The 23,702-nt window shown below is 45.1% G+C and overlaps 1 protein-coding gene across 6 annotated transcripts in view; it reads left to right on the forward strand.

Annotated features, from left to right (window-relative positions):
* The window catches only part of LOC135198629 (DNA excision repair protein ERCC-8-like), a 201,661-nt gene that overhangs the window by 176,520 nt on the left and 1,439 nt on the right, over positions 1–23,702 (forward strand). The gene's annotated exons all lie outside the window — the stretch shown is intronic.

Raw genomic sequence — 23,702 nt, forward strand, 5'->3', positions numbered from 1 at the left:
ACCATTTCAATTCATATTTTTCCATTTATTTTTGTTCATAAGGTTCTAAGGTTGAAAATTCGTGTAGGAATTACATAAAATTATAAAATTGAAGAATGAAATTAAATATAAACACTAGATTTAATATGCATGCACAGTAAAACCTGAACTTTACCTTTGGCGAGTGTGGCTGCTGGCTTGACGGAGACGGGAGGAGGGGAAGGGTGAGGAGGAGAGGGTTAGGGCTTGGGGGGGAAATCTCCCTCTGTGAACACTTATGGAAGACTTTCTGGTTCTTTCTCTAGAGAGCACCGTTCACTAAGATCACTAATTTTACGCTTACGCGACACTGTGTCGTCTTTCACAATTTTGAACAAATATTTTTCTATGGAGGCTTGCTTTTGCCTGTTCTTTAAAATTTTATAGAAATGACCCACCCCATTATCGATAAACAAATTTGTTGCACGCTCTGACGCAGCCTTATTCGGGTGATTTTTCTCGATAAAACTTTTCACAATTTCCCATTTCAAAAAATCCTTGATCTTGCTCGAAGGAAGCGACTGTGCAGCGTCTTCCCCCTCCTCCTCAGATGAGATCTCCTCCGTTTCCTGTCTCTGTTGCTCCTTGTGTAGCTCCAACAGCTCGTCGGTCGTCAGCTGCTGCCCATGCTCAGTCAGGAGGTCCTCGATGTCGTCCGTGTCAACCTCCAGCCCCAAGGACTTGCCCAAGGATACAATCTCCTCTTCAACTGGGCCCTCCTCGACGGGTTCGAACCCCTCAAAATCTCGTTCAGCAACGCAGTCGGGCCACAGTTTCTTCCATGCAGAATTGAGGGTTCTCCTGGTGATTCCCTGCCAGGCTTTGTCAATCAGATTGAGGCAGTTGTAAACAGAGTAGTGATCCTTCCAAAACTCTCTGAGGGTAAGGTTGGTGCCTTCCGTCATCTCAAAGCAGCGCTGGAACATAGCCTTCGTATACAATTTCTTGAAATTGGCGATAACTTGCTGGTCCATGGGCTGGAGTATTGGAGTGGTGTTGGCGGGCAAGAACTTGACTTTAATAAACTTGAATTTGTCCAGTAAGTCCTCTTCAACGGATGGAGGATGGGCAGGAGCATTGTCCATCACAAGTAAGGCTTTGAATGGGAGGTCCTTCTCCCGGAGATACTTCTTCACCTTGGGACCAAAAACCTCGTTCATCCACTCGACGAACAAGATCCTCGTCACCCAAGCCTTGGTATTAGACCGCCACATAACGTGCAACAGCTTCTTCTGCACGTTGTTTTTCTTAAAGGCGCATGGATTCTCCGAGTGATACACGAGGAGAGGCTTAACCTTGCAATCCCCGCTTGCTTTGGCACAAAACAGTAGGGTTAGATGGTCTTTCATGGGCTTGTGACCGGGAAGTGCCTTCTCTTCTGCCGTAATGAACGTCCTCCTGGGCATCTTCTTCCAGAATAATCCTGTCTCTTCGCAATTGAAGACTTGTTGGGGGAGGTATTTCTCGGAATCCACGAGCCTTTTAAACTCTTTTATGTAAGCCTCTGCCGCCTTCGTATCTGAGCTTGCAGCCTCACCATGGCGAACAACACTGTGGATGCCAGTCCTTCTCTTAAAATTCTCGAACCAGCCACGGCTCGCCTTAAAACTGTCTTTTTCACTGTCCGCTGATGTGCCTGGCTCATTTTTACTCAAATCTTCGTAGATCTTACGAGCCTTTTCGCAAATGATGCTCTCACTTACGGAATCTCCTGCCAGCTGCTTCTCGTTTATCCAAACCATGAGCAAATTTTCTACATCGTCGAGAATATAAGGCCGTTGTTTCGTCAATACTGTGACACCTTTTGATGCTTTACTGGCTTTAATTTCTTCCTTTTTCTTCAAAATAGTGCAGATCGTTGATTGCGACCGCTTGAAGAATGCTGCAATGTCTTTCACACGCTCGCCTTTATCATGCATTTGGATAATTTCCTTCTTCATTTCGACTGTAATCATCTCCTTCTTTCTTATGCTTTCCTTCTTGCTGATTGCCTTCGTCATCTTGGGAGCCATTGTCTTTAGTATTTGGGTAATAGTAATGTATAAGCACTATCACGGAAACACAACACGTGCGCAAATCACTAAGCAAATTTGAGAGCGTATCACGGACAGCTGCGTTCAATCTTACCGCCAGCAAGATAGTGAAAGAGTTATGGTTTAAAAAGGGTCAAGGGATGCGTGGGAGGAAGTCACGTGACCCTCGTTAAGTTTTGGCCGAAAAAAATGCGTTCGCAGATCCCACGCTCATCCGATGTAAACAAAGCAGGCGGCCTAGCATGATGGAAATTCGCGCATTCGTATTCCAAGTGAAATTCGTATTCCAGAATGAGGGCGTCACTTCGTAAGTTAAAAAATTCGTATACTAATCGGTTCGTAACCCAAAGTATTACTGTATATACATATATATATATATATATATTATATATATATATATATATATATTATAAAGTAAATACAGTGGACCCCCTTATTCCCGTTCTCCTGATTCGCAGGCTCACACTTCACGGATTTCTCCTTGGAACGTTTCCCCCGCATTATTCGTGGAAAATTCGCTTATTCGCAGTAATTTTCTATGAGAAATATCCACAAATTCCTGGTTTGTTATCAGTTTCATCATAAAATGCACTTTTTCTGATAAAAATATTAAAAAAACCAGGTATACAAATTTTTAGTGGGTTTTTCTTGAGTTTTACCTACCAAAATAGGAGGTTTTAAGCATTTTAATAGGGGTTCCAACTATTCGCGGGTTCTAACTATTCATAGGGGGTGTCTGGTACCCACTGTCTATACAGTGGCCCCCTCATATTCACAGGGGATGTGTACCAGACCCCCCCCGTATACAGTGATCCCCCCCGTATTTGCTGGGGATGGTACCAGACCCCCGCGTCAATAGTTAGAACCCACAAATATTTGGAACCCCTATAAAAATACTGAAAACAGCCTATTTTGTTAGTTAAAACTCAAGAAAAACCCAATAAAAACTTTTATACTTGGTTTTTTAATAGTTTTATCACAAAAAGTGCATTTTATGATTAAATTGATAAAAAAAAGGATATTTCTCATTGAAAAATACTGCAAATATGCAAATTTTCTGTGAATAATGCAGGGAAATGTTCCCGAGAGAAATCCGTGAATGTGAGTCTGCAAATACGGAGAACGTGAATATGGGGGTCCACTGTATATATATATATATATATATTTCTGGGCTCAGCTCGTGTCGGCCTATGAAAGGATCCTTAATATCATTCTTTCTAGGTAAAATTAACCTAAAATTACCAGAGAAAAACAAAATTAAGAAAATGTCAGTAAAACTGACTCGCTCACTCTTAAAAAGAAGTGTCGGTATGGTAATAGGGGCGAGTGGGAACACTACCACGAGACATTCACCAATTAGAACTTCCAATCAGAATCCCCACAAGAGAGAGCTGATACCAACGGGCGATGCGGCCGCTACTACTACTACTAGAGGACGCCACGGACAGCAGCGCCCCTAGCGGACATCCTTAATCATTAGCGCCAGCGTTCAGACACATTCTCTTTGTGCTTGTGCTTTTTACGGGGATTTTATCACCATCATCATGGAACGTTCTGCCATCGCAACGGCTAAGTTAAGTGCCTCATAAGTAATGTTTTACTGTATTTTTGTCTTCCGGGAACCAGTATTTTCCTTCTAATAGGTCATATACGGTTTCCCGGTTGTCTCGTGGCGGCGCCATGCTGCCTCGTTAAGAATTCCCGGTCCTCCATACTGGACTTCTTATACTTATGGGCTTACTATATTACGTTCATCGTTTTTTACATCGAGTTTTAGCTAGGTTAGCCCCTTTACCATTTCTCTTAGTTTGGTATTTAGGGCTATTATTTGTTCCAGCCCAGCATCCCGGCTCTTGCTCTTCATCGGCTATCGCTGGCTCCAAGTAGGCTTCTGTTCCTCGGAACAGTTTGCCTCCTCCTGGGCTTCTTTTTCGTCTACTAAAAGTGTCTTTTCCATCTTTACGATGTAAATTTATTCTTTTTAGGGTGTTAGGCTAGCCTAGGTGCATGTCCCATGTATTGGTACAGCCTGGTTCACGTGGCCCTCCCACGGTTGTGTTGCTCGCGGCTTAGGCCACTTGCGGTCACGTGTTCCATCGCACCTTCCCCTTCCCCTTCCCTCCCTACCAGGTATAGGGAGGCGCTGGGGGACCCCTTGGTTGTCATGACAACCTCAGTTGCCTTCCTCCCTCTCTCTCTGAGGTGGCCAGGGGTTCCTCCCAGCGGGGGGTATAGGGCGACCACTCATAGGGTACCGAGTCTCCGAGCGGGTAGTTGTTGAGACGGGGAGGAGGTAGGCCAACCCCCCCCCTCTCTCTCTCCCGCCGTGTTACGCCGAGACCCTCCCCCCCCTTCCCAGTTGCTCAGCCACCTTCCCTTTCTATAACGAACGGAGCCTTCCGTCGCAGCCGGGGCACCTTTGGTTATAGATTACTGGCTCCGCCAGCGGGCGGGGTGGTCACTACTAGTGGTCGGTTGCTTGCCTACTATATCCTTACATCTCTCCCCCGCTACCGGAAGGGAGCTTGCTTCTTACCCGGGCACTCTTCTAGTAGACGGGTGGAGAAAGGTTTGATATTATTGTTATTTTAAGGATATACCCTAATTTTACGATGATTTGTTTAATTTTATTATTCATATGTTTACCATCCCCGCCATTATTCGTCGTGGTTTCCTTTTACCACCACACCTGGTTGGATTCTATCTCTTGTCTCCGCCGCCAGCGGAGCAATAGCCTAGGACAACCAACTATCTTGTTACCACACGTATTATGGCGGGGCTCTGGTTTAATCTAACTTTCTCGCTCCGGCACCAGCGGAGCAACTGTTAGGCTGTAAGTGTTCTCCTGATACTCATGTATCTTTCCATTTACAGGCTACCAACTGTCAGGTCCTGGGATGCAACGCGACGTTGTACGACCCCTGGGCCGGCCAGATGAGTGCAGGTCTCACCGCTCCATGTGGCCACGCCATTCCAATTCAACGAATATGATCGTCCCCTTGGCACCCGGAAGCCTGCACCATCTGCTAACGACCTAGTCAGTCAGCTGGTGGAGGGGGTAAGTCGATTATAGGCTTCTTTATCATTTTACTAACAACTCTTAGACATAAGTTTGTTAACCCCGTTCCGCCATTAGAAGCTCATCTCACCTTTTCTTTCAGGCTACTGGTGTGAGGGAGGTCGCCCTTGCTACCCTGAAAAGCGTGGGTGTGGGCGGCTTCGGGAAGAACGCCGCCAAAGGCCAGCCTTACATCCTTGACAAGAAGCTGGCCGTCCAGATCTTCCCCGCGGGCAAGTCAACAGGGTATGTTGACCCCTTGTCCGCAGCCCCTCTCATAGCCTCCATCCAGCAAGATATGCAGCAATCTTTCGGGGTCGTAGCCACACAGGAGTCGGTCCCGGACGTCAACATCGAGCCTATGGCGGTAGGGGCAGAGGATTTGTTGGTTGAGGTAGGTGTGTCGGGCGCCCAAGGTCTTTCCTTGGGCGCTCCTGGATCTTCTCCTGTCCCTTCTTCAAGCGCTTCTTTCCAAGGCTTTGTGGGATCTGAGATCCCTACCCGCTCTCCCGCTCTCTCTGTACCCCCAAAGGTGAAGGGACAGAGAGAACCGAAGACCCTAACTAAGACGACTTCTAAGAAGTCATCTTCGTCTTCTTCGGCTAAGAAGTCTTCGACTTCTTACGCTGACGCGGTGAAGGCCAAGCCGAGCTCTTCTTACTCGAAGAGCTCTAGAAGCAAGGCTTCTAAGGAGAAGGCTCGGCGCTCGCCCGCCGAGCCAATGCCTTCTCCGGCCTCCACCGCATCCACTCCGGTAAACGCCGGAGTGGGAGGAGCGGGACCCAGCACCTTTGATCCCACTGCTTTCTCAGCAGTGGTGATGCAACAGGTGGGCGAGATGGTCGGCTCGCAAGTCTCCGCCCTGGGGACGAAATTTGAGCAGATGTTCGCACAACTGTCGAGCACTCTGTCTCAATCAGGCCAGTCCATACAAGATCTCTCTAACAGAGTTAGAGAGGATGAGGACCGAGTAGCTGGGCTCTCTCAGGTCCACCTTCCAGTCTCCCCAGTGCCAAGTGCTGGTATTTTCCAGCTCCCGCCATACGACTCTCTGCCAGCTTTCTCTATGGAGAACCCATGGAGAGTAGCCGCTTACGCTCCATTTAAGGATGGTATGATCTCTATCCCGGAGTGTGGAACTCGAAGGATTGAGGACTTCGAGTTTTATCCTCCGGGTTTGACGCAGCCTTTCATCGGCTATGCTAGGCTGACCGTAGCGGCTCTTACTAGGGAAGACAAGATCTCTAGGGAGGATGTTCTCTACAGTAGGGATCATGCCCAACGGGAATGGGTTCACTGCCTTGAGGACTGGGAGTGCACAAACACCAAGCTCCAGGCCTATAAGAGTCCTTTCACTATTTTTGCGACGGAAGAGGAGGCTTCTCTTCCGTTCGCTACAAAAATAGTAGAGAGGACTCTTCAGGCAGTCCTCAAGGATGAGCCCATGCCACAGCTAAGGGAGGCGTAGTCTACTTCTCCGCTCTTCCCAGCTTTTGGAGAATTGTGGGAGAACTTGCCAGCCACGTTCACGCTTGGCAAGCTCAAACCGGACTGCGCCATGGACCAGTTCGGCGAGAAGCTTCCAAGGCTGCCTGATTCCTTGATTCAGGCGGAGTTCGACGCGCGAAACTAGGTTTGGCAGGTCCCTCAATTCACTGATCATAACGGAGATGGCTGCTCTCTCGTATGCTACGGAACCTCTGTTTAAGATCTTGGCCAAATCCCAGCTTCAGACGGTTCAGACGGATGCTTTCGACTTCTTCCAAGCTAGGAGGAATTGCCGAAAGCACGTTCTGCAGGAGTGCACTATTAGGCACGAGCCTAATAGACTCCTGGCTTCTAGCATGTGGGGAGCGGATCTCTTCCCAGAGTCCGCTGTAAATGAAGTACACCACGAGGCTGCTAGGCTCAACCAGAGCCTTAGAGCTAGGTGGGGTATTTCATCCAAGAGGAAGCAAGAATCCGTCCCCACTGCTGGTAAGAAACCAAAGAAGTCTGGTAAAAGGTTCCAGCCTTACCAGAAACACCAGCAACAGCAGCAATTTGTTCAGGCCGTCCCGTTACCCAACAGGGACAACCTGCTAGTTCTAAACAGAACCAGCCCATCCTCCTGCTGTCTCCTCAATCACAACCTTCGACCTCCTACGCACTCTCGCCGGCCTTCAACCCTACGTATGAAGGTCAGGGCTACCCTCCCTTTAACAAGCAATCGAGAGGTAGGGCGAGAGGCTACTTTCGCCAGCGTGGCGCACGGAAGGGCGACAAGGAGCAGGCAGTTCAGAGGAGGGCGTGGTGGTCAAACCCGCCCATCAACAATGAGGCTCCCCAGGTAGGAGGGAGGCTGTTCCTCTTCCGTCACAGGTGGGGGTTCAGCAATTGGGCACAGAGCATAGTGTCCAAAGGATTGGGTTGGAGTTGGATCAAAGATCCTCCTCCAATCAAATCATTCCGCCAAATACCATCAAAGGAATTGACAGATTACGCGGAGGAACTCCTTCAGAAAGGAGCTATTGCGAGAGTCAAGCATCTAAAATTTCAAGGTCGCTTATTCAGCGTGCCAAAGAAAGGCTCAACAAAAGAAGGGTAATCTTAGACTTGTCAAAGCTAAACTTCTTTCATTCGTTGTGACAAGTTCAAGATGCTTACCCTCTCGCAAGTAAGGACCTTACTTCCGCGTGGAGCCGTCACATGCTCCATCGATCTTACAGACGCATACTATCATATCCCTTATAGCCAGACACTTCCGCCCATTCCTAGGATTCAGGCTAGGGAAAATCAGACATTCTCATTCAAAGTGATGCCCTTCGGTCTGAATGTAGCCCCCAGGGTATTCACGAAAAATAGCAGAAGTGGTTGTGCAGCAATTGAGAACTCAGGGAATCATGGTAGCAGCATACCTCGACGATTGGTTGATCTGGGCACCAAGTGTCGAGGAATGTCTCAAAGCCACCAAAAAGGTAGTTCACTTTCTGGAACATCTGGGGTTCCAGATAAACAAAACGAAATCCAGACTTACCCCGGAGTCTCGTTTCAGTGGCTGGGAATCCAATGGGATTTGTCTTCCCACAATCTGTCAATTCCAGTGGCCAAACGGAAGGAAATAGCAAAATCTGTCAGGCAATTTCTCAAATGCAAACAACATCAAGGAGAAACCAGGAAAGAATCCTAGGGTCCCTTCAGTTTGCTTCGGTAACAGATATCCTCCTGAAAGCAAGGCTAAAAGATATAAATCGAGTTTGGCGATCGAGAGCAAACACCAAATCTCGAGACAAGTTGTCAGTAATTCCACAGATCCTTCGCAATCAACTCCGTCCATGGTCAAAAGTAAAGAACTTAGCAAGCGGGTACCCCTTCAATATCCCCTTCCAGTGTTAACCATTCACAACGGATGCCTCCCTGTCCGGGTGGGGGGGATATTCTCAGTTCAAACAGGTTCAGGGGACTTGGTCAGTTCAATTTCGCCAGCTCCACATAAACGTTCTGGAAGCAATGGCAGTATTTCTTACCTTGAAGAGACTGCTTCCCCGAAAAAGTCTCATCTAAGGCTAGTTTTGGACAGTGCAGTGGTAGTTCATTGCATCAACAGGGGAGGGTCCAAATCCAAGCATGTGAACCATGTCATGATAGCCATCTTTGCCCTAGCAAACAAACACAAATGGCATCTGTCCGCCACTCACCTGGCGGGGGTAAGAAATGTGATAGCAGACGCTTTGTCCCGGTCAGTTCCTCTGGAATCAGAATGGTCCCTAGACGACGGGTCATTCCAGTGGATATGCCGGAGAGTCCCAGGTCTCCAAGTAGATCTCTTCGCCTCACAAGCGAACCACAAGCTCCCTTGCTATGTGGCCCCCAACCTGGACCCTCTGGCTTATGCCACGGACGCCCTGTCGTTAGATTGGGATCAGTGGAGAAAAATTTATGTTTTTCCTCCAGTGAATCTTCTCTTGAAAGTCTAAGCAAGCTGAGGACTTTCAAGGGAATAGTAGCTCTGATTGCACCGGACTGGCCCAAGAGCAACTGGTATCCTCTTCTTCTGGAATTGGGTCTCCGACCTCAACGGATTCCCAATCCCAAGCTGTCACAATCAGTACAAATGAGGACTGTGTTCGCTTCCTCAGGAATTCTTCAGACCCTAACTTTATGGACTTCATGAAGTTTGCGGCTAATAAAGATGCTAATATTGATCCACAAAATATTCTCTTCCTAGAATCAGATAAGAGAGAGTCAACTATTAGACAATATGACTCAGCTGTTAAAAAATTAGCATCCTTCCTGAAAGAATCAAACACTACAACCATGACAGTTAATCTAGCTATATCCTTTTTCAGATCCTTGTTTGAAAAAGGTTTAGCAGCTAGCACTATTACTACTCATAAATCGGCTTTGAAGAAGATCTTTCAGTTAGGTTTTCAGATAGATCTGACTGAATCTTATTTCACGTCTATTCCTAAAGCCTGTGCTAGACTTAGACCTTCTCAAAGGCCTACTGCAGTTTCATGGTTCTTAAATGATGTCCTCAAACTAGCTTCAGATACTGACAACTCGTCTTGTACATTCATAATGCTTCTTAGAAAGACATTATTCTTATTAAGCCTAGCTTCAGGAGCTAGAATTTCAGAACTGTCGGCTCTATCCAGAGATGCGGGTCATGTGGAATTCCTCCCCTCAGGAGAAGTTCTGCTTGCTCCGGATCGTAGTTTTTTTGGCTAAAAATGAGGATCCTCTTGCAAGGTGGGCCCCTTGGAAAGTCATCCCACTTCCCCAAGACCCTTCTCTCTGCCCAGTATCAACTTTAAGAGCCTTTCTATCTCGTACATCCTCAAGATCCTCAGGTTCTCTCTTCATGAGAGAAAAAGGTGGTACTTTGTCAGTAAAAGGTATTAGACAACAATCCTTTACTTCATTAAACAAGCCAATCCTGATTCATTCCCAAAGCACATGACATCAGGGGAGTAGCCACCTCAATTAATTACTTTCAAACATATGAACTTTGAGGATCTTAAAAAGTATACTGGATGGAAATCTCCGACAGTCTTTAAACGTCATTATCTAAAGTCCTTGGAATCTTTAAAATTTTCAGCAGTAGCAGCGGGAAACATTGTTTCTCCTGATACTGTATAGTAGTCGTAGTACAGATCCAGGTCTCCTTTCTACCTATCTCATCCAACATGCCTCACCCTATCGCCATGCTACTCGGATATCCTAGCCTTAGCCGCTGAAATCATACTAGTGGATTGTCCCTTATTTTTTTGCTAGGGACATCCACACTTTGTACTGGTAATGTACTTCAGTGTACCTACCCTTATTTTTATGCTAGGGTAGGACACAATGTGTTTTGTATATTTTGTAAATAATTTATCTAAGTAAATCTATTTTGTTAATATTACACTGCATTATTATAATTACTATGTTTACTGTAATTTTAAGTACTTTACATTACTAACTTTCTTTTATGTTACTGTTTAGGATAAGTTAGGCTTAAGTACTTAGTTTATATGCTGTAATTGATTTACTTATATTATATCCCTCATTTTACAACTGCTTTTCATTTGTCCTTTTTTCCCATCTTGTCTGTTTCTCTGGTACTCTTTCATAGGCCGACACGAGCTGAGCCCAGAAAAGGGAATTTTTTGAACGAAGGAAAAATCTATTTCTGGGTGATTGGCTCGTGTCGCCCTATGAAACCCACCCTGTATTGTTTGCCCCCCCATGGCAGGACAAGAGTTTTTAGATTAAGGAATGTCCGCTAGGGGCGCTGCTGTCCGTGGCGTCCTCTAGTAGTAGTAGTAGCTTGGCCGCATCGCCCGTTGGTATCAGCTCTCTCTTGTGGGGATTCTGATTGGAAGTTCTAATTGGTGAATGTCTCGTGGTAGTGTTCCCACTCGCCCCTATTACCATACCGACACTTCTTTTTAAGAGTGAGCGAGTCAGTTTTACTGACATTTTCTTAATTTTGTTTTTTCTCTCTGGTAATTTTAGGTTAATTTTACCTAGAAAGAATGATATTAAGGATCCGTTTCATAGGGCGACACGAGCCAATCACCCAGAAATAGATTTTCCTTCGTCAAAATCCTTATATATATATATATATATATATATATATATATATAATATATATATATATATATATATATATATATATACAGTAAGTCCTCGGATTACGCTGGTCTCGACTTACGATGTTTCGTGGTTACGAACGCGCCCCATAAAAATATAAAAAATAATATTTTGCGTCGTTCCGTCTTACGCGGTTTAGCGTCGTAAGACAAGAACGTAAACAAAAAACCGAACTAGTTCCGGGCGCACGGCGGAAGAATACGCTTTGTGGGGGAGAGGACGGGCGTCGCTTCGCTACGGCTCATTCCTCGCCCATACGCCATTTTGGTTGTTTACACTGCTCTCTCTCCCTCGTGTTGTATCGTTTTTGTAACTTTTTGCTCTTTGTTATGGCTCCCAAGCGCAAGGCGGACTCTTCTGATGGTAGTGCATCGAAGAAAAGAAAGGCCATCACCATGGAAATTAAAGTGGACATTATAAAGCGATCTGAGAAGGGAGAAACGCCAACAAACATTGGCCGCTCGCTTGGCCTTAGCCGTTCGACCGTTGCTACCATTATCAAAGATAAAGAGCGCATCGTTGAACATGTGAAAGGATCTGCTCCTATGAAAGCGACAGTGATAACTAAGCAGCGTAGTGGTCTAATAATTGAAATGGAAAGGTTATTGGTGCTTTGGTTGGAAGACCAAAATCAACGGCGTATCCCAGTCAGCCTTATGGTGATTCAGGAGAAGGCGAAAAGATTGTTTGAAGCGTTGAAAAAAGAAAAGGGGGAGGGAAGTGAAAGTGAAGAGTTTGTGGCTAGTAGGGGTTGGTTTATGCGATTTAAGGCTCGGGCCAATTACCATAACCTTAAATTGCAAGGTGAAGCTGCTAGTGGGGATGAGAAAGCAGCGAGTGAATTTCCTAAAGCGTTGTCTGAGATAATTAAGGAGGGGGGTTATTCTGCTCAGCAAGTGTTTTAACGTAGACGAGACAGGTTTTGTTTTGGAAAACGTATGCCTAACCGCACTTACATCGCCAAGGAGGAGAAGTCAGCACCCGGTCATAAAGCCAGAAAGGAGAGGCTAACTTTACTTCTTGGGGGTAATGCTGCTGGCGACTTCAAACTGAAGCCCTTGTTGGTGTATCAGGTTGAAAATCCAAGGGCACTCAAGGGCATTTGGAAGGGTCAACTACCAGTAATTTGGAAGTCCAACAAGAAGGCATGGGTGACACTTGCAGTGTTTGAGGACTGGTTTGTAAACCATTTTGTTCCAAGTGTGGAGCAGTATTGCGCCTCCAAGGGTATCCCCTTTAAGGTGTTGCTAGTGCTGGACAATGCCCCCTGGACACCCTGCCCAGCTGGGAGACTTCAACCTTAATGTCAAGGTGGTTTACCTTCCACCTAATACCACGGCCCTTTTACAGCCTATGGACCCAAGGAGTGATTGCTTCGTTCAAGGCCTACTACCTACGAAGGACAATTGCTATGGCTTTACAGGCAACTGAAACCAAGAAGGACTTGACTCTGAAGGACTTTTGGAAATCCTACAACATCCTTGATGCTGTAAAGAACATTGCTAATTCCTGGGAGGAGGTTAAGCAAACAAACATGAATGGTGTCTGGAAGAAAATTTGTCCTCAATTTGTGAATGATTTCCATGGGTTTGAGGACACAGTTCAGCTAGTTGTCAAGAACGTTGTTGCCCTGAGTAAGGAAATCAATTTGGAGATGGAGGTTGATGATGTTACAGAGCTGCTGGAGTCTCATGGCGAGGAGTTATCTGCTGAGGACCTGATACAACTGGAGAAGCAGATGATAGAGGAAGAAGAAGAAGCACCCACCCCAGAGCCTAAGGCTTTCACAAGGCAGGACTTGATAAGAGGTTTTGCAGAGTTGCAGCAAGCGTTGTCAACTTTTGAGGCTCAGGATCCCAACTTGGACAGGTTCACTAGGGTTTCCAGAGGCGTCATGGATTTGTTGATGCAGTGTTACAAGGAGATCTTGGATGAAAAGAGGTCGCTCTCTGTTCAGACTAACCTGGAGCAGTATTTTAAGAAGGTAGAGAGGCCTGCAGGAGATCCTGTACCCTCTACCTCAGCTGCCTCTGCTAATCCAGACTCGCCTGCCCCACAATCTCCAGCACCTTCTGAATGTTCTGCTAACCCAGACTCACCTGCCCCAGTATCTCCAGCACCTTCTGTAGGTTCTGCCTCACCTAAAGACTCACCTGCCCAACACTCTCCAGTAGTATGTTCTGCCCCGCCCCACCCCCTCCCAAGAATCACCTGCCTCAGCAATCTTCCACAACTTTCTGGCAGGTTCTTTTTCTCTTCACTAACCTCCCCCAGTCTCTCCAGCACCGCAGCTTCCTCTCCAGTGTGCAAGCCAATCAAACTAATAAAGGTAAGGACTTGTTCTCTCGTTGTTATTGATAGGTATTTACATTAAATCATGTGGTATTTTTCAATTTTCCGACTTACGCTGAAAATCGTGTTACGACGCATCGTAAGAACGGATCAACGTCGTAACTCGAGGACCCCCTGTATATATATATATATATATATATAATATATATATATATATATATATATCTATATATTTCTGCATATAAGACGACTTTAGATAAGACAAGGTAAAAAATCATGGCAAATTTTCATTTATTTAGCCCATATCTGTAGTATAGGATGACATCTAAATTACAAAACTAAAATGTTTTTTGGAGGAAATTAATTATTTGCAAAAATTAAACAGTACAACTACATTTATAATAATGATGACTTAAATAAAGGTAGTTTTGCTTGTATCCAATTACAGTACTATATATTACTATTATCATATTGTTACTGTATTACAGATAAACATCATCATGTACATCATTTGCATTTGATATTGTTAAATTCTCAAAATCTCAGCTGATTTGAGTATTATCGATATCTTCAATGCCATTATTTGTTAGAAGAGATTTCATTCAGAGATACCTTTTATCATAAATTAACGAAGTTTGGTTGAAAACGTGCACATATTACTTCATTGTATAAGCAAGTTCTCCAGTCCCGAACATCACTTAACCGCCTGGCCGTTATTTGTTTTATTCAGCCTCGGCTATAACCTGAAGCTTTAATTTACTAGTATTCTTTCTTGAGATCTCCAGTGCATGAGGGGTGAACAAAAATGTATTTTATTTTTACTAATGGAAGCCACCATTGCAAATCTGCAGGGTTTAACAACTTGGCAATTTTAACAGAGCTCTTAAAAAAGCTCAATAGTTATGGTAAATGACATTAGCAATCAGCTGTTTCCCAATTCGGTTGTTTATGTCATATGTTTACAATAATCGCTTCATCCATGTGGATTCATGTGTGTGTTTCAAAGTATAATAATCACCTTTGCCATTTTTCTGTTTTGCTTTGCTTTATTTAATGTACAGTATTTAATTAAAAGTTTAGTTGGCTGTAAGTATATTACCAAGCATACACAAGAGAATATTTTATCTGCATAGATATTTCATCTCTCTCTCTCTCTCTCTCTCTCTCTCTCTCTCTCTCTCTCTCTCTCTCTCTCTCTCTCTCTCTCTCTCTCTCTCTCTCTCTCTCTCATGTACCCCATACACATGATTATTTATTTTTCGGATTGTTTATCTTTCGGGACTTGTCTAGCTACATCAATAACTGGATTTTCAGCGCCGCTGCACGATCTCAATTTATCGGCGCCAAGACCAGTGCTGATCCCCATTTAACAGTGCTGCCGATCCCCTCTTATTGGTGCCAATAACCAGATATCGGTGGTGTTATTGCCAATTTTCAGTTATCGTGGGGGGAACAGAATCCCGATAACCAGGGACTACCTGTATAGATATAAATGTGAATAGCATAAAATATAAATAAGGTAGTCCCCGGATTACAGCAGGGGTTCTGTTCCAGCGGTGTGCCATAAGTCGGAAATCGCCATAACCTTGATCATCATGAAAACAAGAGACTTTAGTTACAGCACTTACTGCACTGTAACTCTGGAACATCAACCGGAACATGTTACCGATTTAATACTTAATATATTTGAAAAATCGCTATATGCAAGTATGGATTTGCTGTAAATTGAGATGGCTGTAACCTAGGGACTGCCTGTAAAGTCATCAGTGTAACAACATGAAACAAAACAAGTTGTATCAAGTAAGACATCTACCTAGTCCTCTCTACCCATCAAACACTGCATCTCCACCCCCTTCCATCCAAGGAAACTGCCTCCCAGCTGAGCACCCACCTTTCAAAACTACCCTTTCTCTACACAGCCATGCTGCACCTCCTCTCCCATGGAACCCAGAAATCGCCCCCCTTTTCCCACCTAGGAAACTTCTTGAGGCATACCACCCTGCCAGAACACTTTCTCAGTCTGTTTGAGTGGAATCAGTGTTACCAACATTTTCCTGGACCACACAACATTGCCAACCATTGGAGAGCATTTTTTTTTTTTATGTACCCCATATTTTGGAGCCTTGATCACTGGTCTGGATGTGTCGGATAATGCCAAGTTCTGGATAATTGAAGGAATACTCGCTCATAAAAGGAGATTTGTTGCCTGCCCATGACATGAGTTCCTGTCACACCTTTTCATCACAACTGAATGGATTTCACTCAAACTTGGTACTACTGTGGTAGCCTACCAGGTACAAATTTGTCTGTGTTGCAATGTATTTTCATGAACAAAAGTCCATTCCCTTAGCTTAGCCATCCAGAGTGAACACGAATCAGCTGACTATGAAACACCAAAGCAGTTGAACAAGTAACTAATGGAAGACCCAACAGATGTCACACCGTAAAGGCATATGGGAACAGGAAGGAAGACTGAGAAGCAGGTATTTTTCTTGAGCAGAGTAAAGTCTCCATATTCTAATATTGTTAAAAGAATTATTGTGAAGTTTTTATTGTTTACAATACTGGGTTAGTAAAATTTCTAGTCAATGAAATATGCGAAATAAATATGAGAATAAAAGTGCTTAGTATGTTAGTACCTTATGAATTACTATTCCTATAAATGAAGTATCTTATCAGCAGACATGATTGTCCACAAGATTGATACAAAACATTTTAGTAACATTGTTTACAGTGGTGTGCTATAATCTGCAAGCCACCTCTTATAAAAAAGAAATTAACATTTATAGGAGGAAATTAGCAAACTTTTCAGTTCACTTACATTATTGAGGTAGCAACCGTAAACTATTGTTGGTGCACCCTCTGTAAGCAAGCATGCAAAGTTCTTTTATGTTTAGTTATATTGCATGATTAGGCTAATATTCCACAGTGAAGGTGGGCGATGTGTGTGGTGACAATCAAATGCCAGTTTTTCGACACTTACAAATTATTGCCATACATCATTTTACAAATTATAGGCATATGTCATTTTTTTTACATTAACACAAAATGAAAGATTCAGATATTTTCACCAATATAACAAATTCATATTCAATAAAAAGATAGAAAGCAGAGAAAAAAAGTACTGTAACAGCATAGAGATAAAAACAGAAAAATATTGATAGGAGAGAGAGAGAGAGTTTCTGGGTAAGTGGTAGTGTGGAGGGATCACAAGCAAAAAACAAATGCAAGCAACGAGATCTCCCACATTCACATTAGTCGTTTCGACTGACAAATTTTCCCACAGCCACACTTTCCCCTTTACATTACTAAATACACGCAGGACAATTGGCTTAACGAGGTACAGAACGCATAAAACACAAACACTTGAGACACTCAGGTTGAGATGCTGTGCCGTCCGCTGGATACAGTCATTGAGACACAGCAACTGCTGAATTTCAATACACAAAGACAGACAAGCACCACATGACAAATTATGCAACAACTCAAAACCAGCACAACAATCCACAAACACCAACACTGTGCCCAACAAACAACTCACAAACATCAAAACACAAAATCAAGTACAACAAACACTCTTCAGCTCAATAACAACCAGACAGACACACGCACAACCATGCAATCTCAATATCAATAAAAAGAAATACCAAATAACAACTGACCATCAATAAACTCTGCCTAAACCACTGTCCTCTATGACTGCTCATCACAGACTGACTGACTGACCCGGCAACCACACCAGCAGACAATCCCCCAACAAGCAAACCACTCGCTAACTATCCATTCACACAAACACAAACAACCTAACGAGACAACAACCGAACAACCAGCCACTCTCTCTCTCTCTCTTTGCAGTGTCGAGAGACTTTCGTTCTTCAGTATAACGGTCTCCCCACTCAGTCTCTTCTCTCTCTCGCTCTCTCTCTCTCTCTCTCTCTCACACACACCACATCACACACACACACATACACACACACACACACACACACACACACACACACACACACCCACACAAGCGGCCCTTGAGAACGTTGTCAAATGCAACTACTACATCACTCCTCCATATTCTTCCCATTACATTTAACATCTCCTCACATACTAACAACATCCACACTATATTGCTTTCCTTAAAACCCAGGGATGTTCAGATACTGGCCCCCTGGATCATGTTCGAGGCCCCTCATACACTCTTTCAGTCGCATTGTTATTCACTCCTTCCATACTGCTTCCATTCAAACTCACTCTACTTCCCTTGTTACTGTCCTCCCAAATCCCATCTAGTCTCATTTACCCTTCTAAATCTTGCCCCAATATCTCCCGTAACTCTGCCACCAAATCATTCACCTCATCTATATTCCTGCCAAACTCCTGAAGAGACTCATTCATACTGCTGATCACTTCCTTACTACTTTGTTCGCCTCCTGTCGAAATTTCACTTAACTCTATCAACTCAAACCCACACAAACTATTTGTCGCATCCATCCCCTCCCCAGACTTATCCGCATTGCATGCCTTATCAACCATCTCTACCCTAGCATTAACCCCTCTATCATGCAGTCTTCGATTTTCTCTTTCATTCCCTTTCATTCCCTTTCTTTGTGAGATCTGGCAATGCGTGCGTATATCAGGTGAAACGTGGTCAAGGACCATGCACCCACGCCCCAGCATCAGTCTTTTCTTTAACCGCCTGGACGAGAGTTGTGGCTGACCTCTCTCGGCCTTTACCCGGTTCATTGCCCATTTTCACTTGTGTTTTTGTGTATGCGTGTGTGCTTTTATTATGGCCTCCTCAATGTGTGTGCCCTGGAACTCCAGGTTTTCCATGTTCTCGTTTTTTGGCTTCATCGGTGACGGATCCTCACATCACTTGTAGTAGGTGCTGTTCTAACTTTTGTACAATAATGAATCCCTGCACGGAATGCCGTGCGTGGTCTGGAGAGCAGTGGAAGTTATTTTATAGTAAGAGGGAGCATTGTAGAGTTTCTACTCTTCCTTCGGTCTGCGAGTGAGGAGCAGCACACCCGTGTTTCTGCGAGTGTTAGTGTTACTGAGTGTTAGTGTTTCTTCCCCTGTGCAATCTGCAGTGGCTGCTTCGTCCTCTGCATCGAGTTGCGAGTGTGTTGCAACCTCCCACATTCATGCACATGTTGCAGGTGCTTCCTTCTCCAGGGCCTATTTGTCGCCGTAAGGATCTCAAGGAGCCTGTCAAGAGGTCGAAGGTTGTGAACGCGGAGTTAGTACAGCAGGAATGTTTGCCTGCCCCTCTCCCTGGTACTTCCAGGGGTTTGACTCCGGGGGATTCTCATTCTCTTTCGAGCAAACGTGCATCCGCCCCGCACGTGCTTGTACGTGGCCATGTTCGAGAGTCATCTGTTGGGAGAATGTGAAGTGATGTCCCTAGTGTTGTGGTTGGTTCGTCACAGGAGTTGGAGCTTGGATCCAGCCCAGACAGGTTAGTTGGTGTTTCGGGCTGATTGGCTGCTGCTTCTTCTGTTTATTTACAAGAGGAAGAGGCTTTAGATAAGCTTGCACATCCCTCTCGTCGTCAGGCTCCATTGCTAGAGCAGGAGGAGGGAGACAAGCAAGAATTTTTGTCTTCCTTTACAGAAGTTGTTGATCTCATTCGTTGGTTCAACAATTTGGAGTAGAACTCAGGCTCGGTAGTCTTTCACTCCCTCGTGGTTGGAAGCCTTGCTGGGAGCTACGCAGGATCCCAAGTCATTGTTTCAACTTCCCTTGTCGGGGCATGTCCAGTCGGTCTTACATAAGGTTAACGCCTCTGTTTCAGATCAGGACGGATCGCTTCACTGTAGGGGCTCTGCCAAGTTGCTTTCCCCACCTATCATGAGGCACAGAAAGTACTGTGCTACGAACTCTGCATACTTGATGTCACGTCATCTTAACCTCGACGTCATTCGTCTGAATCCAGGATTGGCTTTGGAGCAGGTGAGGTCAGTGGCTCCATCCTTGTCTCCACAGGATGCCTCAGCTTTGGAGTCTACGGCAGCCTCCGTGTTGCAGACGGTTTCTTGGCTGGACTTCTGGTTGGCGGTCATTGCCAAGATAGCTTCTGACAGGTCCCCAGAGGGGTTGGTGAGTGCTTCCTCTCTTGCCAGTTTGTTGCAGTCTGGAGGCAAGATGTTCTCATATCTTGCTCACCTTAGTGTTAATTTATGGGCTAACCTTCTCCTGATTAGAAGAGACGCGGCTTTATCCAGGATGGAAAGATAGGTTGACCCTGAGTCCTTGCTGGCATTGAGGAACGGGGATCTTTTGGAATCACAATTTCTGTTCCCTCGGACCAAGCTGGAGGATGCGATAGACCAGCGCCAGGCTGACACCAAGGACAGACTAGTGTGCCAGGCTGTGTCTAAGTCAGAGTCTCGTCCTCGGAGACATCCAAGCTCCACCTCCTCCCCCTGGCCAGCAGCAGTCACAAAGGTTGTTGCCTGGTAGGCTGTCAAGGAGTTCGGTTTCGGCAGGGCCTTCTCGTTCGTCCCAGCCTAGGTCAGTGGACGGTAAAGGAGGTCGTTAGTAGATTAGGTGCCTCTCCCTCTCCTGGGCCACAGGTGGGGGGTGCCTGGCGGGCCAGTGGGCCAAGTGGCAGGGCTATCATTAGGAAGACTAGGTTCAAGATGGAGACCCTGCGCTCAGTATTGGCAGCTGTGAGGGAAGGTGACTTCATGCTGTCGATGGATTTGAGGGACGCATACTTCCAGATCCCTATTCATCCAATGTCTAGGAAGTTCCTTCGCTTCTCTCTCGGAGACAAGGTCTTTGAGTTCAAAGTCCTGTGCTTCGGGCTGACCACAGTTGGGCCCATGCTCAGGGGATCCATTTGCTGAGGTACCTCAATGATTGGTTGGTCCTGGAAGGTTCCAGGGTAAAAGCTGCTGCAGGACAGAGATTGTCTGCTTCGGCTTTGTCTGAAACTGGGCATCGTGGTCAACCAAGAGAAGTCAAACCTTGTACCCAGTCAAAGGATTCTCTACCTGGGCATGGTCATCGATACGGCGGTTTCAAGAATTTTCCCACTGGATCAGGGGTTAGAGAAGTTGCGAGTGGTGGCACATAACTTTCTGCCAGAACCACATCAGTCAGCTCATCAGTGGCTGGTTCTTCTGGGAATTTTGTCTTCTCTGGAGAAGCTGGTCCCTCATGGGCGTCTTCATCTTCAGTCTCTACAATGGAGGCTGAGGGAATTCTGGTCTCTGGCGGGGGACTCGCCCCTGTTAATAGTTCCTCTGTCGCTGGAAGTGAGAGAAGACCTTCGTTGGTTGTTGGACGACCAAAATCTCTTGAAGGGTGTTCCTCTTCTACATTCTCTCCCTCCGGACTTCCTTCCGTTTTCAGACACCTCCCTCGGGGGGTGGGGGGCTGTGGTAGCACCTCTGTGGCCTCAGGCGGAATGGTTTCCAGATCTGTCATTGTTATCAGAGGTTCCAAGGGAAATTCCCCCTTGGCGGCATCTGTGTCAGCCGCATGTAGAAAGGTTCCACCAGTCAGTAGAATCTCTGTCTTCACAGTTGGAGGCCATCAAGTATCTCCTCCGAGCAAGAAGCTTGTCTCAGAGGACAGCAGGGCATGTGTCCAGCAGTCTCAGAAGATCGACCTCTGCAGTTTACCAAGGCAAATGGGCGATTTACTGTGATTGGTGTCGTAAATGGGGTTTTTCTCCATTCGGAACCTCTATTCAGCACATAGCCGACTTTTTTACCTTCCTCAGAGATGAGAAACGTTTGTCCGTTTCTGCCATTAGATGCTACAGGGCAGCCCTGAGTTTAGTGTTACATCTTAGGGGTATCGACATCTCCTCATCCTGAGAACTTTCTTTGCTAGTTAAGGGGTTAGAGCAATCAAGTTCTCCTAGGGAGCTCAAGCCTCCGATGTGGGATGTTTCCTTGGTTCTGAGAAGTTTCACTAAGGGTCCATATGAGCCTTTGCATGGTTCATCTGACAGGGACTTGACGCTCAAGACGGTTTTTCTCCTGGCCTTGCATCTTCGAAGAGAGTGGGGAGCTGCACGGTCTGAGTTGTGATGTAGCACACCAGGGGTTGGGAGTCAGTGTCCTTCAAATTTGCTCTGGAATTCTTGGCTAAGACCCAGAATTGCTCTGTGCACGATGATAGGTTCACCTCCTTTTCTATGCCATCACTTTGTGGGCGGTGATGCTCAAGAGCTTTTGTTGTGTCCTGTCAGGGCTCTGCGTTGCTATCTTAAAAGGACACGGCACCTTAGACCAGGCTGCCGCAGACTTTTTGTTAGTACAGGACGTACAAAGAAGGAGGTGTCAAAGAATACTATCTCTTTTTGGATACGGGAAGCCATCAGAAAGACATACTTGACTCTTGATGATTCCGCCGCCACGTCTATGCAGGCTAGAGCGCATGACGTTAGGGTTATTAGTCCCTCTCTGGCTTTCAAAAAGAACTTGGCTGTACATGGAGTGCTGAGTGCTGGTACTTGGTTACGCCAATCCACGTTAACCTCTTTCTATCGTAAGGATGTTGCCCACAAATCTATGGACATGTTTTCCCTAGGTCCTGTGGTGACTGCCCAACAGATTATGTAACTTATCATTGCCCTTAACAGGGCACATTTGTATCTTACCTAAAATGATTGTGTGCATGAGAGAATGAGTGAGTTGGCTGGTCTCTTTCTTTCTCTTGTACCTATCCTTCTTCCTTCAGGCGGGTTGAGGAATAGACACGTCATTCGCTGGACTGGTCTGATACAGGTGAGTAAGGTAGTCATACTGATAGTTTGGTTGCTTGATATGCAAATTGCGAACCCTCCATTCGGTTGTATATGCTCCTCTCCTTGGCAAGGGGGAGTAGGGAGTGGTAACAAACCCTAGTGTTTTAGTTTGTTATTGGACAGTCAAAGTTTCTCTTTTGTTCCCTATGCAATGATTCTCCCATATATCATTGTGCGTCACTCGGTGTCTGGGTGGTTAGATGTCAACGTATCTAGCTTCTCACAGACATCAGTCCCTCTCCGGAAGTTATTTCTTCTGGAGCTGGACTGGTGGGTAGGCCCCCAGCCAGTTTAAGATGTCTGTCCCTCCCTCCAAGTATAAGTCTATCCTGTTGTTAAGCTCGAAGGTTTTCTCACATATGAACAAATGACAAATTTTCTAAGACAATTTGTATTTTTCATAGCTACAAACCTGAGGTCTTAACATTGTACTGCCCACCTCTAGCCACCCCTCTGTCTTGCTCAGACATCCTGAGTTGGGAAAGACTGATGCTGTGGCATGGGTGCATGGTCCTTGACCACTCTTCACCCTATATACGCACGCATTGCCAGATCTCACAAGATTCCTTGCTTTCATCTGCGATTTAATCGGATCCAGCTAGGTACTAGAAATTATCCTATTGTTAAGACCTCAGGTTTGTATAAAAAATACAAATTGTCTTAGAAAATTTGTCATTTTACCACTGACCCACTCACTAGGGAAACCTGTGCCCCCATAACAACTAAGCTACAATACCCACTATCATTCACTCTTACAAACGTCACCATTTCCCCTTGGGTTCCATGCATATACACATTCACTGCTGCATCTACCTGATTATCCATATTTCAAGCATCCTCACCACATTCCTTCTCATTTATCTCCCCACTTTCATACCTCTGATTCAAATCCCCTTCACAATCCCCTTGTCTGACTAACCAACTACAACCGTGTTCCCCATACTGAATTCTCAAAACCTATGCTCACTATTTGCAATTAACTTCCCTCTATACTTTTTTTTTTATAAGAGGTAGCTTGTAGATTATATAGCACCACCGTAAGCACTGTTGCTGAAATATTTTGTGTCAACCTTATGGACAGTCGTTTTTGTTGATAAGATACAATATCTTTAGGAAATACTAATTCATGAATACTGACTTACTAAGCACTTTTATTCTCATATTTATTTTGCATATTTCATTAACTGCACATTTTGTACTCAAATCTTTTATTGCCAACAACAATAACTTTATGATCACTTTCTTAACGATATTAGAATATTGAAACTACTCTTTGCTCAAGAAAAATACCTGCTTCTTACTCCTTTGTTCCCATTTGTCCTCACCGTGCAACAGCTGTTGGGTCTTCCATTAGTTACTTGTTCAACTGCTTCAGTGTTTCATAGTCAGTGGATTCGTGTACATTCTCTGAATGGCTAAGGGAACG

Source organism: Macrobrachium nipponense, chromosome 22 (assembly GCF_015104395.2).
Source record: "Macrobrachium nipponense isolate FS-2020 chromosome 22, ASM1510439v2, whole genome shotgun sequence".
Lineage (NCBI taxonomy): Eukaryota > Metazoa > Arthropoda > Malacostraca > Decapoda > Palaemonidae > Macrobrachium > Macrobrachium nipponense.